The sequence below is a fragment of the Canis aureus genome, chromosome 19 (assembly GCF_053574225.1).
Source record: "Canis aureus isolate CA01 chromosome 19, VMU_Caureus_v.1.0, whole genome shotgun sequence".
In the NCBI taxonomy this organism is placed as follows: Eukaryota; Metazoa; Chordata; class Mammalia; order Carnivora; family Canidae; genus Canis; species Canis aureus.
The window spans coordinates 7,792,059-7,805,365 of record NC_135629.1 but is presented as its reverse complement, the minus strand read 5'-3'; the positions used below and the strand labels follow the sequence as shown (position 1 = coordinate 7,805,365).

At 45.8% G+C, this 13,307-nt stretch overlaps 1 protein-coding gene across 3 annotated transcripts in view; it reads right to left on the bottom strand.

Moving 5' to 3' along the window:
- The window catches only part of VGLL4 (vestigial like family member 4), a 162,885-nt gene extending 151,160 nt beyond the window's left edge, over window positions 1-11,725 (bottom strand). The window contains exon 1 of one of the 3 annotated variants that reach the window (XM_077857808.1): window positions 11,380-11,725. The gene's annotated coding sequence lies outside the window, so the exon portion shown is untranslated. Of the gene's footprint in view, window positions 1-7,911; window positions 7,955-10,425; window positions 10,502-11,379 lie in introns of those variants that run through there. The other 2 variants (XM_077857809.1, XM_077857810.1) reach the window with 2 other exon arrangements.
- Window positions 11,726-13,307: the final 1,582 nt, after the last annotated feature.

Below are 13,307 nucleotides of genomic sequence, written 5' to 3'. Positions count from 1 at the left end.
ACCAGTTTCCCATTCAGGCAAGAACTGGGCTTAAAGTCTTTCATTTTGATTAAGTAGATGCTGATAAGCATTCTAGTCCATAATGCACTGTGTAGACTCAAATTCCTTAATTTTCCTGAGGTTGAAGGGCAAGGGTTTTGAGGGACACTCTCTTCCCAATCAAACTCCTGCCTCTCCTGTCACACAGTGAAAATTCTAAACCTGAACAGATATACACTGACACATGCCTCCAGTTATGCAAATGACACATAGAAGTGTTATACATAGAAGCAAAATATCAAAGAATAAAAACATCAAATGACACAAAAAAGTATATGCAGAGTTCTAGCATCTCAGATTACATATTTAAATTTATTCAGGTACTATGAAATCCAAACCCCCAAGCAACCTAACGTTCAAAGTAGGCAGATAAGAGATTAGATGGTTAAGGTTCACCTAAGAGGCACCTGCCATCTGCTGCAGCCTTATTTATGAAAGCAACCAATTTTTATGACACAAGTATTCTGAGTTCAGGGAAGTACTCAGGAGAAGTAAAAGAGAAACAGAAGATGTGATCTCTGCTTTCAAAGAGTTATGATCTTTTTTTTTAAGGAGTTATGATCTTATTGGTGAACCTAAAGTATAAGAAATAGGATAACAGGGGATCCCTGGGTGGCGCAGCGGTTTGGCGCCTGCCTTTGGCCCAGGGCGCGATCCTGGAGACCCGGGATCGAATCCCACATCAGGCTCCCGGTGCATGGAGCCTGCTTCTCCCTCTGCCTGTGTCTCTGCCTCTCTCTCTCTCTCTCTCTGTGACTATCATAAATAAAAAATAAAAAATAAAAAAAATTAAAAAAAAAAAAAAAAAAGAAATAGGATAACAGACAAAAAAAATTTTTTTTAAGGAATGGGATAACAGACAAACTTAAAAGAGCATAATAAAAGACAAGACATAGTTTAAAACCAATGTGTGTATTGTGTGATAAAAGAGAGCTCAGTGTCAGCTTAAATGTATACCTTGTGAACATCTACTTTGTTTTGTGTGGGCATGTGTGTGCTTCAAAAAGCCACTTCAAAGATTTCCTTCCAAAGCTTCACTCCCTCAGGCTATCATGCTCCTCTCTGACCTCTCTTACCTCAATCACACTGTCGGAGTATTTCCTGGGTGCAAGGACCCTGTCTTATCCTTACATGTGCAGTCATGTTGGATCAAAAGCCTGAAGAAAGGCTCAGAGGCAGGAATGAAAACCAAGACAGGGAAACTGAGACCATTCCGGTCAGAATGGAGAGTCCTGATAAAGAAGCAGTAGAGGTGGGCAGCCCCGGTGGCCCAGCAATTTAGCGCCGCCTTCAGCCCAGGGTGTGATCCTGGAGACCTGGGATTGAGTCCCATGTGGAGCTCCCTGCATGGAGCCTGCTTCTCCCTCTACCTGTGTCTCTGCCTCTGTCTTCTGTCTCTCATGAATAAATAAATAAAATCTTAAAAAAAAAAAAAAAAAAAGCAGTAGAGGCTGAGTTTGGGTGAGTTCAAAATGGGTAGATGGAGGAACAAGCTGAAGGCTAGCCCAACAGGTTTATGCTGAATGTAGTATGCAACAGGCAGCTATGATTAGCCCCTGAGCAGGCTGGTGATCTGATGTTAATGAGATTTTTGTTTAACAGTTCTGGAGAAGATGGTTTAACTTGATAGAGTGAAGTGAGAAGTCACTGGAAGTAGGTCACTTAGGAGGCTTCTATAGGAACCAAGTGTGAGATAAGAACATTAGGGGCTGGTTCAGGTGGGAGATGAAGACCAGCAATTAGGCATTATCTAGCCACAAAAGACCTAAGCAAATACAGGTAGAAGATAACAGTAATAAAAAAAAAATTAATTAAAAAAAACCTTATTGAAAAAAACCCTTATTTATTTTACGGCTTGTTCAATATTCACAATTCAAAAAACCCAATAAAACATGTTAGTAAAGTTGCAGAAGGCTGGGGGGAAACAATGGTTACAGTATTTTATGGAGGGTCACAGCACACTGAGAGGCAAATTAGCAGAGTGGTTATTTAAGAGGATGATCTTTGGACACCTACCTGAGTTTGAACTGGGCTCAGACACTTCCTATTAGTGTGTCCCTGGAAAATGACTTTATCTCTGAGTGTCTGTTTCCCCATCTGTAAAATGAGGATATGAATTCCTATTACCTCCCTCATAGGGTGTTATGGAAAGTGGATGGGCTTTATATGTATCAATATGTCAGAATGTATGCAAACATTTTAATAAGTTGCAAATGATGGTGGTAAGTGTTTTGAAAAAAGGGGTACTGACAATTACTTTACCTGGCAATCGATGTCTCTGAGATGAATGAAAGCTGCGACCTCAAGGAGAAGAATTAGTCTTGTGAAGGGGGGCAGGAAGGAGACAAAGAGCATTTGCAGAACACCCAAAACAGAACCAAACTGGGCTTGGAGATGTGGAGGGAATGACCTCAGCCCAGGGAACAAGGGGGAGAGAACAGGAGGTGGGCAGGGAGGTAGGCAAGGGCAGATCAAGCATGCCCCTTTAGGGCATGACAAAGCTGAGATTTTATTCTCAGTGTAAAGCCCTTGAATGGTCTGAACAGTTTTACACAGAGGAGAGAGATGCCTGGTTTACTGTATATCCTTTATGAACCATAAATCATCTACTACCTTTTGCAAAAGATTATGCAACCTCCAGAAAATAAAGCTAAGTAGATCCTAGTACTTAGGGATCCCCAAGTACATCCCAGTTACATGTTCTCCTTTCTGTGATGGTTTTTACAGTATAATATCACAATACCCAAAAACATAATCGCTTGAAATGCTCACACCTGAAACATTACACCATTCACGTGTGAAGAAAATACTTTTGGAAAAAAGACATCATGTACATCTGAAAAGATACTCTACTCTCTTGCATTCTGTTTCCAGTCTATCCATTTACCTTCTCAGGAGATTACTGACAAGTATGACCATTAGTCATCCTGAACAGAACACACATTTTGTTTTGTTTTGCAAGCAATGGTCAGTATTTTCTCTGTCAGCCCATATTCTTTTCTTCAAACTCCCTTATTGCCTATAATAATGCTCCTACAAAGAGCTTAAGATAGAGAATTGGAGAATAAGAGGTCAATTCTAAAGCTACTAAAATTTAGGGACATGCAGTGATAATGACAAGCTCAGCTATAAATCTGAAAGCCGTTATTTTGGACTTCCACAAAGAACTGTCCCTTTTTGATCAACATGAGGACTTTAAAAGCACCTGTCTTGGAAAGAATCACAGGGTGTATTCTTTTTTTTTTTTTTTTTTTTTTTCAGGCAAAAGAACAGAATTTTAAAATATGTTATAGAAATGTTCTAAGGAGTTTTCCCAGGTGAAAGCTACAGCACCAGGCCTGCCTCACTCCATGGCTCTGCCAGGAACGGGGACCCAACTACAGTATGATTTAGGAAAGAGTGTGAGAACATGGAGCAACTGTCCTGGCAAGGGGTGGAAACCGGTGGGGGTGGGGAGAAGCACATTCAAACCTCCTGATGTTCCTGCCACACTGTCACTTGGCCAAAACCCAGAAACAGGAAGACATCACTACCGTGGAATACTGATAGCATCTCCAGCTTCCAGATGCACACTGTTGAGTATCTCTAATTCCTATTGGCCCTGTTCCATCCCTCTATTCCCTGCAATCAGGGCCACTTCCTGGGATAATCTAAACCAGCCTCAGCTAATAAAGCACAACTGGAGGACAAGCCTACAAGTATGAACTCTCACACCATAGCAGGAGGTATATGACCCTTTTGGCCATCAAGAATTTAGAGGCTTACATTGTATATCTCCTATTTCTATAAAACCTATATACAAAAAAAAAAAAAAAAAAATTCCCTATATACAGATGTTACAGAAAAGGAAATCCACTGCCCTGAAGCAACTTACACCAAATATGTATCACACTGCGGTTGATTTGGCTAGCTGTCCATCTCAGTGAGAAGGAGAACTGAAATAAAACTTCAGACCAAATCATCACCAGATTCGGGCAGCCACATGGATGTACATGGATGGGCACATGAAGAAGATGAGTCTTATCCTCCTGGCTATTTCTTCTCCATTATGCGTCCATTTGATGCCCCACTAACTTCTTGCAACACATTCTTCCCATTAACATCCAATTCTCAGACCACCCCTCTACGTTCTTGCAGAAAATATCTCTCATTAGTGTAATCTTTTTTTTTTTTTTTACTTTTCACACTTTACCATCTGTTAAATCAATGGAGCCAGGACATGAGCCCTACTTTTAACACTTTCACTCATTCAGTCAACAATCACTGTTTTGTTCTAGGCCCTGCTCTACAAGCTCCCACTGATTGGATGGGCCAGTCATTTACCTTCCCCAGACCCCAGTTTCCTCACTTAAAGAAAATGGCAATAACATTGTTCCTTCATATGGTCACAAACCCAGTATGTGGATTAAGTGATACAACATAACCAAAAGTACCTTGTAAACTCAAATGAGAAATAGATGTTATACCCATGCTGCCACCACACTCTTAAGGCTACACAGCACATACTTTTCCAAAACACACATATATATTACTTCACTGGATTCTCACTGTAAGTTGGCCACATAGGATTATTAATATTCTTCTACAGATGAAAAACCAAGGTGCCAAGAATATAAGTGACTTCCTGAAGAAGCTAAGACTAGAATCCAAGTCCCCTGACTTATCATCCAATGCTATTTTTACTATACTTCAGCTGATTTTCATAAAGACGTTTGGAGAAAAATACTTATTTCTTTTTAGTTTCATTAAGTTACACCTCACTTCCCCCAAAAACCCATTCCATCATCAACTCAAGGCAAGACTTCTAGTCTGTGCTCTTTCCCCCTTATACCTTGAGATACATCAGGCAATAAATAACTTTATAGTTCCTAAAGTAAGTAAAGGGAAACAAACCCTCCCCTCTTGGAAATGAGAGAATGAGGCCATATTTTACTTTCTTTGAATAGAGACAGGCATGGAGTCACAGGAATCATAACCAAGCCAGGTGAGAAAATGCTCACAGTCTGCTGGTTCTGAAGTGAAACAAGCGACCACTGGCAGTAGCCTGCTGCCACAGGACTCCACAGGGCTGCAGCTACACAGCAATTAAACATAAGCCCTCAAGGCTTCAGGCTCCATGAACAGGTTCAGTATTGGGAAGGATGGTTTCTACTTAGTCATGCTCCAGAAAACCTGTTTTGGGGGGCACCTGGGTGGCTCAGTCAGTTAAGCATCTGCCTTCAGCTCAGGTTGTGATCCCAGGGTCCTGGGATAGAGCCCTGCATGGGGCTCCTTGCTCAGCGGGGAGTCTCCTTCTCCCTCTCTTTTCTCCTTCTGTGCTCACCCTGCTTATGCTCTCTTGCTCTGTCAAATAAATAAGTAAAATCTTAAAAAAAAAAAAAAACTATTGTTGAGTTCCAATGGTAACTGTTAGAAATCTGTAAATGATATTTTCAAACTTTCACCGTACTTGTATTTCTCACAACCTTAAATTGTATACCACACTACTAAATATAGACCAGCCCTCATTAAAAATACTCTTTCAATAGTCATACTGCCAAAGAAAGAGTATGAACAGATGGATCATTTGCTAGGCCAGCGTTCCTCACCTAGGCATATCCCTGGCATGAATAATTGACCCATACTGCCATAATGTATAGCACCCACCAAGTACAATACAAGAGCTTGGCCAGCTTCCACTTACATTCAATTCCTCACTTCTATATATAGCCACTCCTGAAAATTTATTTCAAGACCAAATGTAGTAAATCTGAACAGTATACCTACATGTTCTATGCTTATTTCCAGAGAATTGAAAATATGTGTGTATAAAATCCCTAGTTAGGCTGCATAAGCCCCAGAATGAGAGTCAGCTGATGGCAGTCCTTCCATTGTCCTTTATTGTCCATTGTCTTATAAAACTTGGTAAGTTGGGACAGTTTTATACCCTTTCCATAATGATATAATGCTCTTCCTATGAAAGCTCTGTAGGAGGCAGTCTATAGATTGGACAGCCATCCAACTCTCGCCCTCCGAAGTGGGGGATACATTAGATGTCGGAACAAGGTAATCTCAGGTAACTGCCATTAATTACTCCGCTCTGCCTACTGCTGGTCTCCACCTTCTATCATCTCAACAGAGACTGAGATCCCAGGCAGTTTGGGCTGAATAAAATGTACCACTCTGGATGGAAACTCCAGAATGAATCCCCAACTCAACCACTTGGGGTTTTCTGATGCTAAAATGGCCCAAGGCTTGACTCTATGGACCTCCTTAAGCACCCTTTCCCCAGGGATGTGTGTGTTAGGAATATGATATTTAGTCATCTTGATGACCCTGGCAACAGGAGCTGCCAAACAGGGCTACCACACAGTAACTAAATCCTCAGGTCCTATAATACAGTTTGGTATCAGTGTCAACCATGCACCTGCACAGACAGTATGAAAGCTGACCATATGCCAGTTGAGAGCCCTGTGTATAAGCCCAATGCTGCAAAACTAAACTTAGATTACAGCATATTTCCTGACATTTTCTATGAGGCTGCATGCCTGGTAAAAATCTCACTGCTGGCTGAAGTTTACCTACCTTACCAAAGGGTCCCCTGGAAACTGTACGGTGCACCCACACTAACACCACTGTGTCTAAGTGAAAGAAAATAAAATTCAAGTCTGGACTTTTAGAGCAGAATACCAGTTCCCACCATGTCTTGACATTACTGTAAAAAAAAAAAAAAGGACTATCCTTTTCTTTCTCATGTTTAGGCTATTGTGAATCTGTGTCTTTATTTCTAAGACTTCAGCCTTCTACAGCACTCCACATGAAATAAGGGAAATTTCCTGGCATTTTTAGTTTAGTCTGGGTATGCTTGTTCTGACATTTCTTTTATTAGGATATTTAGAATTTCCTATTCACAAGTCCTCTTAAGGACCTTTTTTTTTTTTTTTTTTTTTTAAGTAGGCTCCACACCCAGGATAGAGCCTAACATGGGGCCCAAACTCACAATCCTGAGATCAAGACCTTAAGCTGAGATCAAGAGTCGGATGCTTAACCAACTGAGCCACCCAGGCATCCCTCTCAGGAACCTTTTACCCCCAAGAATGAGAGACATGAATCTGCTTCAAAGTCCAAGTTGGCAAACTTCCCATAATACCTAGCTCTAACTGTCCACTGTTCCAAATCTCAACCCAGCCTATTAAGACCTAGATGAATAACCCATGACACATCATATCATTAGGAAGCGCTCCAGTTATCAGCATCAGGATATATGCTCAATTCTCATTATTCACAGCAGTCACGCTCTCTAAAGTCTCCAAGAACACTGAATTAGCAAACACTGAACCACTGTTCCTAGGGGAAGTACACCTGTTGAGGTTCCTTTGAGCCGCTGGTTACATCAATACATTAACATTGTTTTAGAAGTGTTTTTGTGGGATCCCTGGGTGGCACAGCGGTTTAGCGCCTGCCTTTGGCCCAGGGCGCGAACCTGGAGACCCAGGATCGAATCCCACATCGGGCTCCCAGTCATCCCAGTGCATGGAGCCTGCTTCTCCCTCTGCCTGTGTCTCTGCCTCTCTCTCTCTGTGACTATCATAAATAAATAAATAAAAATTAAAAAAAAAAAAAGAAAAAGAAGTGTTTTTGTTTAAAGACACCTTATGTGATACGACGGGGAAAGTCCTGCAAGTTTGGATCTGGGCTTACAAATAAATTTTAGTGAGTAAACAAACTCAGAAATCCGAGGATAGACAGTATTCGGTTATCAGACCCAAGGCTTAAGACACAGTATATTCTACAAGGTTTTCCTCCCTTGCAAAGGAGCTGTCAAACCGCATCCCAGGTAGCAAGAATTTTTCTGGTTTCAGCACCTCCCACTTATACTCCTGCTTTTCCTACCTTAGCAGTTTATACTCTCAAGATTAGGCAGTCCAATTCTAAGCAGTCGTTGTTGCTGTTGTTGTCTTCATGTGGACAGATTCTAAATGGCTACAGACTGTTGGCAGCATTCCCTTTTCTTACCTATTACATGCTCACAAATCGACTTCACGACCTTTAGATGGGCTCTCTAAAACAATCACAAATGAGCTTCGGTTATGCACAAACTTAACACACAAAAACTTTCTTTCACCAGGGTCTGCACAGGGTGTCTAACAAAGACCAAAAAACCAGACTTGATATGTTAAAATCGCTATAGTGTCATATTTTTATTTACATTAAAATTTTCCCAATGTATGTCACTTTTACCTCCTGAATTCACAACTCTCATTGTTTTATGAAGTCATAGTCAAAGTCTCAAAGCAATTTTTAGGATGGTTATTTAATTTATTTTACTAAGGCAAACTAGAACCTGCACAGCAAACCGATCCTGGGAAAGATACTGAGAAAAGACACAAAGTAAAACCTTCCTTTGGATTTGTTTTTGCAACCACCAGAGGTTGGTAACATGGCTGACACCATAAGCAGTGAAAAGGAATTTCCCCTTAAAGCACTCTTGTCAAACTGAACATCTGAAAGTGAAAGTTTTGGTTTCATAATGATCCGTCTGTAAGAAGTGTCAAACCCTTCAGGTAATCTCACAATTCTAAATCAGTTGGGGGAAGTGCCAACAACTGTTATTAAGAAAATCTCTCAAATCTTCAAAGACATTTATAAATAACATAATACAACTCCTCTTCAAAGCACATCATTCCTTGTAATTCCAGAACTTCTGTGATGTATTGGGACCAGATACTACCACCCTCTTACAGAGGAAAAGCAAATACAAAGATTATGTAAAAGTAACTTCTTCTGGTCACAAACTTAGTAGGTGACAGAGATTGTATTTAACGTCAAGTCTCCAGAAATAGGCCAGAGCTGTTTTTACTACAACATTCACAGTTTTGGAATGTAGTCCATGGTTATTTATAGCAGAATTATCTTCTTAATTGTATTGTGTTTTGGTCAACATAAAAATTAGTTTGCATTCTCTTCCAAATGGAAAGCAAAAGCGAGCTGCCCCAAAGTGTGACAAAAACAGTGGCAGGGGAAATCAACCTGGGATTAAAATTGCACTAAAATGGGCAGCCTGGGTGGCTCAGCGGTTTAGTGCCTGCCTTCAGCCCAGAGCATGATCCTGGAGATCTGGGATCGAGTCCCACGTCAGGCTCCCTGCATGGAGCCTGCTTCTCCCTCTGCCTGCGTCTCTGCCTCTCTCTTTCTCTCTATGTCTCTCATGAATAAATAAATAAAATCTTTTTAAAAATTGCACTAAAATTAAATAACCATTTGAGGACTTTACATCCTTTCTACCATGGGGGGGATGATTTTTCAGCCAGATGCAACAGGAAACAAGAAAACGAACACGAAATTATGTCTTGAGTATGAGACAAGAAATTTCTGAAGAAAGTATTTCTAAACGCCTTATTTAAAATTAAGGCACTGAGATTTAGAGATGATAAATAACGTGTGCCGAGATCATGTCATCAGCACAGCCCTAAGGCACTGACCCCAAAGCTCCCTTTCAACTACCCACGCTACTCCTCGCAGTCACGCGCGGCAAGGAGGAAACAATGAACATTACAAGTTAGTGGACTAGAGCAAAGAGTTCAAGTGTGGTACGCTAACACGGTGTGCAAAACTGATCTTCAAACACTAACAGAAAAGCTATCGTTCCTTGGTTTTGTCTTTGAATGTTCAGAGGAACCAAATGCAACCCTTCATTCTCGTCAAGGTAGGCTTGGGTTTTGAAAAAGACTTGCAAGATCTACAAACTGCAAGATCGCACCTTTCAGACAGAAGGTAGCAACCAGCTGCGATAAAAACTAGAAGAGCCGCCTGCACTCCCGGCCCCTGGGCTGCTGGTTCTTATTAACCACAGAGAAGGAAAATACAACCAGCAAACACACAGCACCGATGATCAAAGTGAAACCGATTTTCATCATCTAGCTTAAGTAGACGAATATATGCCAGTGAAGCGCATAAAGGCTAATAGCCCCAGCAAGTACTGTCATCCTAACCTAAGATCATTTCAATGTCTCAGCGTCAGAAATCAGAGGAGACTTTAAGAAAAAAAAAAAGGAAAAGACCTTTGCGTTTCGGCGAGGCCTGCACTCGGTGCTGGAAGAGTGCGCCGTTCCGTTTTGGGGCAGGGAGCACAGGGAAGCGCAGGAGGGGAGCCCCGCGCCGGCGGCCCCGCCCGGCCCCTTCCCGCAGCCCTGCATCCAGCCCTGCTCCGCCGCCCGCCAGGGCCCCCTCCCGGCCCTCGCCCTCGCGCTCCCGGGATGCCTGCCCCGGGGACCCCCCTGGAGCCGGACCTCCCCCGGAGCCCCGGAGCCTCGCGAGCACCCGCCGGCCCCCCCCCGAGGACGCCTTCCGTCCGGCTCGGACGCCGGCCCACCCGAGCCCCCCGCAGGCCAGTCCGCCCGCACTCACCGCCTCGGGCCGGCCGGGCCCCGGGGGGCGGGGGCGGGGCGGGGCGGGGGCGCACTCCGGGGCGCACTCCGGGGCTCGCGCCCGCGCTCCCGCACGGCCTCCGGCTCCGCACACCCACACCCACACCCACACGCACACGCACACGCGGGCGGCGCGCGCCGAGCCGGCTCCGCGGCGGACGCGAGCGCGGAAGCGCGAGGAATCCCTGGAATGAGGCGCCGCCCGCCCTCCGCGGGGCTCCGCCTGGCCCGCCAGGACACGCCCCGGACACGCCCCCGGACACGCCCCCGGACACGCCCCTCCCGCCAGGCAGGTAGGGGCCGCGCCCAGGTGAGCCGGCCGGGCGGCGGGGCGGGGCCTCGCACGCGGAGCAGACCCCCCCCCCCACCGCCGCGCGCCGGGCTGCGGCTAGCACCTACCCCGCGGGTGCCGCCGGCTGCCGGCCTGGAGGCGCCAGGACCCGGCATCTTACACCTACCTGTACCCCCAGGGCCCAGCGGGTGCGACACACCTTCAGGGTCCACGCACAACCGAACCTTGCGTGCGCGTCCAGGTGCGCGCTGCTGTGGACCAGGCGCGTTCCCCACACGCACCCAGTGGGCTCCGCACACGTGACACCCGCGCCCACGGCCGAGCCGTACCCCGCACCCATTGCACCCGCTGCCCCTTGGCCGCCACGCGCAGCCAGCCAGCGCCAGAGCGTTTGAGCCCGACCTGCAGCACCTACGCGGCGCTGGCTTCGGACCCGCACGCGTCCTCTCCCCGACCAGCAGCCCCCGGCCCGCCAGCCCTCCGCGCCCACGCCGGCTCGCCCGCAGGACCGCGGTGCACGGTGCCTCCCGCACACCGGGTCTCCCCGCTCCCCGGGACGCCGCCCCGGACCGCTGCTGCCTCACTTTCTCCTTACCCACACCCCCACGTCGAACTGCCCCGACCGGCCGGCGGCACACGTACCTGCAGGTACAGGTCGCGCTTGCTCGGGGAGTGTGTGCTCAGGTGCCACTGCGATCAGAGCGGCCGCTGCAGTCCGGGGAACTCAGGCGCGGCTCGGTTTCCTCCCATTACAGCATTTTACACTCCACCACTCACTCCACTTCACACACACACACGCACACACACACTCACGCCCCAGGCGCCCAGCAGCGTCTTTCCTCCCCCTCCCTCGCCCGGAGGAGGAAGTCCTAGTAAATGAAAACAGTGTGGAAGGAGGGAGCAGAGGAGGAAAGGGAGGGAGGTCGGAGTGGATAGAGCCCCCTCCAGCCGCTCCAGAGCAGTGTTTGCTGTGTTTGGCAAACTCCTGGAGTCCACAACCCGGGCTGCTCTGCAATGTGCCTGGGGAGGGGCAGAGGGGAGGAGGTGAAACATTTCTAATTGGTGCAGGTTCTTATTACAGCAGCAGCGCAGACATGTGACCACGAAAAGAAAAGCCCTGTCTTTAATTTTTTCCTGTCATTCTCTAGAGATTTGGGCGGGGCGGGGGGGGGGGGGGCGGTAAGAGGGGTGGAGGCCTGCTACTCCAGTCTCCAGCAGCCCTTGCCCCATTGTTTTCTCGTACTGCCACAATTAAGAAAACATTTGCTTAACATATCCAGCCGCTAACTTCATAAAATAAATAGTCAGAGACTGGACTTCCTCTGGTTTGCTTTAAATGGCTTCATGTTGCTCGCCTTCTGGCTGTTCTCAAACCTGGGTCGGCATTAGGAGCTCCTACTACAGGGCTTTCCCTGGGAGAAAGAAGGCTCTGCTGAGAGGCGATGATAGCAATAAAAAGAAATACCAGCTTACATTAATGCTGGCGGGAGGGGGGAGAGGGGAAGGCTTTGCCGTTTTCAAACTGCTTTTGCATCTATTACCTCATCCAATCATATCAAGTCACAGCATATTACCTCATTTGATCTTAGCCCCTGTTGGGTAGCAGGACAGGTATTAGTAGTTCCATTTTACAGTCAGGCTCGACAGTTTACCTAAAGCAGGTAGGGATGTTGCCTGTACCAGAGCCTGGGTCTTATGGCCCCTTGTGCAATACTCGCTCCTCCAGGCCACTCAGGACCACTGTAAATGCACAACCCAAGTGACAAGTCAACCCAAGCATAGCTGACCCTGGTGCCCCAGTTCCCAGATTAAAATTCACAAATTAAAGCTGGGAAGGCTCCCAGCCTCCCCAAAGATATTTTTATTTAGACTCCATGTTAGGTCATCAATAGTCTCAGACTAGGGGGGGGGGGGGAACCACCCTGAAAAGATTATTAAAAGGAGGTTTTCATCCTGCCAAGTTAGGGCAGGGTATGAGGAAAGAGTGAGGGCTGCCTGGGCAGATTTCAGGAAGTGTGGCAGGATGGAGAAAGGGCTTGGGATTTGGACAGAACTGGATTTGAATTCAAACTCTATCTGTGTTTGTTAGAGGACTTTGGGCATGTTATCAAGGTCAGTGTTCTTATCTGTAAAACAGATAATAATTCTTACCTTAAAGATCCGTTGCCGGAACCAAGGACTAGGCATAGGATTCCATGAATACTCACATCCTCCTTCTCTCTTCCTACCTTAAATCCAGTCCTGCTGTGGCACCTTATAAACAGACCCCCACCTTAACATGGAGGGATAGGAAAATGATTTGCCCAGATAATGCAAATGCATAATGATAGCAACAATAATACAACTGCACATTTATAAACTGGCTTTGGGGTTTACAAAGTGTTCCCACATATCATTATCTCATTTGATTTCTATGACAATTCTGCCATTTGTGTGCTGCTAAATGATTTCCATTTGGGGTCAGTGTGGAGGTCCTAAAGCTGCCTCTTTAATTTCCATCACTGCTCAGAGCAAACCTTACTCTGCAGATAAATCTTGGGGACAGAGGGCCTTTTCTCATGGATGTGATC